Here is a 4634-nt window from a genome sequence, read left to right on the forward strand (position 1 = left end):
AATCCCTCCCAACAACGACGACGTCTTCACCAAGAGGCCCGGGGAAGTCTCAGGACTTGTGCGGACTCTCCGTTGCTGTAGTACTGTCGGGTGAGACTGCAGTAAAACCCAGGATGGTGGAGGAGTTGAAAAGACTGATATCCCAGCAGCAAAAGAAACTAAAAATAGACGGACTGCTTGCCTAGTACATCATTCTCACATTGCAGCAAAGAGAGCATATTCCCTGAACAACAGGGCAGCTGATTTGATGAGTGAGGTGGACAGGGAGATCGAGGACATCAAGAGTGCCCCCGTGGAAGACTACCTCCCCTCTGGTCGACTGGACGAGATTGTTGGCAGGTAGGCGGTTTGAATACTCAGTTCGGGCACTGTCACCCACCCCCCCCATTTGAGGGCACTGTGGAACAATCCCTACCACCCTTCCATTAACACTTGTTCGTCGTCGGGGGAGAGGATAGGAGGATAATGAGTTGGTGAAAGAGCACGACCCAGCCATCCGCGTTGACCTCATACTTACCGACAAGTTGAAGGGACATGTTCGCCGTCTGTGTCAGATTGAGAGACAGTTCCTTCAGGAGACGACAATTCTGAGGAAGAAGCAGGCCAGTCTAGTATAGCGCTCGCCCGACGTGTCTGACCCCAACCATTGACTCTTTTCTCCTTGCAGGTGCCTTCTTCGGTCATTCCAGATTGCTGCTGAGTTGGCCGAGCACTCCAATCGACTGGCTCGAGAACGACGTGAACTGGAAGTGAACTTTTCTGACACTCTGTACAACTTGGAGATGAGGATGCTCAACTCGGGACCAGTAAGGCGTGTTGGTCATCACAGACTCGCATTCACACATTCCTGATGCTGCTCTGTCCTCCTCCAATCTGCTCTCGAGGGGGATTCTCCGCAAAGGAGTGACTCGATTCTTTGCTCAGCCACTCCTGATTTGACGGACGGACTGAGTGATGAGGAGGCAATTAATATTCTGGTGACCCTCACTTGGCATTGCAGATGAACTCGTTGTGGGCGGAGATTGACAAATGCAGTAGTCGAGGAGAGAAGAACATAACTCCCCGTCTGTTCAGCAATCAAATCATTTCCCACCACGTAGAGGGTGTGTTCATTGGTAGTGCACTCTATTTTGTTACAGTTCTCACTTGAACTAACTCAAGACATGAAAACAAATAACGCCGTTTTTGATATTTTATTTACAAATAATCGGGATTATTGCGCAGCTTAGTTGCACAAGAGAATTACGAAATAAAAAATAATAATTATCGGGGCAAAGATATGGCGGTGAGATAATGCAAATAATTTTAACAGAACAAATTTTATTTGGTAAATTAAATTATAATTGATCGATAATTAATTTCCCAATAGATTATGTTTATGGTAGATATGTAGCCTGGCGGATTGCCAAACTGTTAACCCCGGATGATGGCAATCGAGAACCGTTGTATTAGCCAGTTCGCCTCCCGAGGATCATGGGTGCGCATTAAGATTTTGGCTCCGAGCTTGCGTAGAAACTTTTCTGTTTTTGGACCGAGAGCACCCGACGTCTCCGCCGCGATCGGCACCACGGAAAACTTCTCCGAGAGGGCAGAATATTTTAAAAGCTTTAAATCTTCAGCCTTCTTAGCTGCAGATTTGGCCTCCAGAGCACACGAAGTTAAAGTAGAAGCAGAAAAGGTGTCGCAGCAGGTTTGCGTCCCAGACGAGGCCTTTTCCGCCTTCAAAGGGAAAAAGGGTCATCCCGTCAGGACGTTTCCCGTCGCCGCGATCAAGGCCCAGTGGTTCGAGAACCGAAGGAAATCCCGCCGAGTCGAGGGCCCTCCGTATGATATCATTCATAGCAGAGTGCCTCGGGAAACGTCCGGCACTCCTCTTGCACGATAAAAGGTGGCAGACCGAAAGGGTCAACAGTGCAGCCACAGCGGCACATGCAATAATTAATTCATAAAATAGTTAATTATGAGTAATAGATTTAATTTATACTATTCATAATACACATATTCAGTTTTTATGTTTCAGATAGCTCTTCATCAAACAAATGCTACCGTTTTAACAAAATATTGAAAATAATAAAATCTCAGTAGCTAAACAACAATTCCAGTAAATCAATTCTCCATTTTCAAAATGAAGAAGGCAATGAAAACATTGAGCAATTTTCATAACAAATTAAATTATGAAATTAATAATCTCGACAAACTTATCCAATATGAAAGTTTTGAGTCACTGACAAAATCAATTCAAGGGTAAGTACAAGTGCAGCTAAATCCTTAATTCTATCGTGAATCCTAAAAATGTAATTATTACAAACTTAAAATTCAAAAATCCCTCAAAGAAACTCTTACAGTCTTAGATTATGTTACTGAATTCTTAGATACCCTGCTCGAAAGGACCTATCCATGCTAATGAAATTTTGAGAATAGATCTTAAAGAACGGGAGAATCCTTTTTATACACCAGAATCTCTCCCCAGCATTTTGAAATCCCCAGTTTAATAAGGAATTTTTTAGTTTTGGGACCGAGGACTCTCGATGTCTCCACTGCGATCGGGGCAAAGATATGGCGGTGAGATAATGCACTGTATTTCTTGATTTTTAGAGTTTCGGTCAGGTTAGCTGCAGAGCCCGCCGCGATCCTCAGGCAATCGTCGTTCAATAGGATTAAAACTCTCAGGTCGTCAAGAACGGATTTGAGAGTACCTCCGATAGTGGCATCGTTCAAATACCACGCATTGAAAAGGGAGGATACGCTTCTGGCAACGGGATCAATTGCCACGGCAAAGAGAAGAGGACCCAGAGGGTCGCCTTGTTGAACACGATTAGAGACAAGATTGAGTGATCGCTAGGTAGAATTGTGTTTTAATTAAAATAAGGTTTTTTTCATTAATAAATTATTTTAATTTTTGGTTATCCAATTATTAATAAAAAACCTAATAAATTTATGCACGTGTACACGCGGATACATACCTTGTTGTTGTATTGCATTATTTGGTCGATCTTTATTTTTATATTTAATTGGATTCAGAAGGGATATTCTGCGATGTAGTTTCTTTTAATGGCTAAATTATCTGAAATTTCATCATTTTGTAGTATTTGCAAGTTTATTATTCCTTCAATCTGTATATTCTACTTAGTTTGAAATTTTGAAAATTAAATTTCATCCTATTTTTAATGAAAATTTTTATTCTTTATAAAACAATTTTATAATATTTTATGATGTTTTCTATTGAAACAGTCGTTCTTGTTTCAATAGAAACAATAAATCCTCCTATTTTTAATGAAAATTTTTATTGAAACAGTCGTTCTTGTTTCAATAGAAACAATAAATCCTCCTATTTTTAATGAAAATTTTTATTCTTTATAAAACAATTTTATAATATTTTATGATGTTTTCTATTGAAACAGTCGTTCTTGTTTCAATAGAAACAATAAATCCTCCTATTTTTAATGAAAATTTTTATTCTTTATAAAACAATTTTATATATTTTATGATGTTTTCTATTGAAACAGTCGTTCTTGTTTCAATAGAAACCATAAATCCTCCTATTTTTAATGAAATTTTTATTCCTTATAAAACAATTTTATAGTATTTTTTATCATATTTTCTATTGAACATCGTTCTTGTTTCAATTACGGCCAATGCAAGCTCAATTTGACCAGAGAAAACACAATTACGGCCAATGCAAGCTCAACTTTGACCAGAGAAAACACAATTACGGCCAATGCAAGCTCAACTTTGACCAGAGAAAACACAATTACGGCCAAGCTCAACTTTGACCAGAGAAAACACAATTACGGCCAATGCAAGCTCAACTTTGACCAGAGAAAACACAATTACGGCCAATGCAAGCTCAACTTGACCAGAGAAAACACAATTACGGCCAATGCAAGCTCAACTTTGACCAGAAGAAAACACAATTACGGCCAATGCAAGCTCAACTTTGACCAAGAAAACACAATTACGGCCAATGCAAGCTCAACTTTGACCAGAGAAACACAATTACGGCCAATGCAAGCTCAACTTGACCAGAGAAAACACAATTACGGAAAAAGCCAAAAAAATTGCAAGCTCAACTTTGACCAGAGAAAACACAATTACGGCCAATGCAAGCTCAACTTTGACCAGAGAAAACACAATTACGGCCAATGCAAGCTCAACTTTGACCAGAGAAAAACCAATTACGGCCAATGCAAGCTCAACTTTGACCAGAGAAAACACAATTACGGCCAATGCAAGCTCAACTTTGACCAGAGAAAACACAATTACGGCCAATGCAAGCTCAACTTTGACCAGAGAAAACACAATTACGGCCATGCAAGCTCAACTTTGACCAGAGAAAACACAATTACGGCCAATGCAAGCTCAACTTTGACCAGAGAAAACACAATTACGGCCAATGCAAGCTCAACTTTGACCAGAGAAAACACAATTACGGCCAATGCAAGCTCAACTTTGACCAGAAGAAAACACAATTACGGCCAATGCAAGCTCAACTTGACCAGAGAAAACACAATTACGGCCAATGCAAGCTCAACTTTGACCAGAGAAAACACAATTACGCCAATGCAAGCTCAACTTTGACCAGAGAAAACACAATTACGGCCAATGCAAGCTCAACTTTGACCAGAGAAAACACA

This window comes from Octopus sinensis, unplaced genomic scaffold (genome assembly GCF_006345805.1).
Source record: "Octopus sinensis unplaced genomic scaffold, ASM634580v1 Contig19476, whole genome shotgun sequence".
NCBI lineage: Eukaryota > Metazoa > Mollusca > Cephalopoda > Octopoda > Octopodidae > Octopus > Octopus sinensis.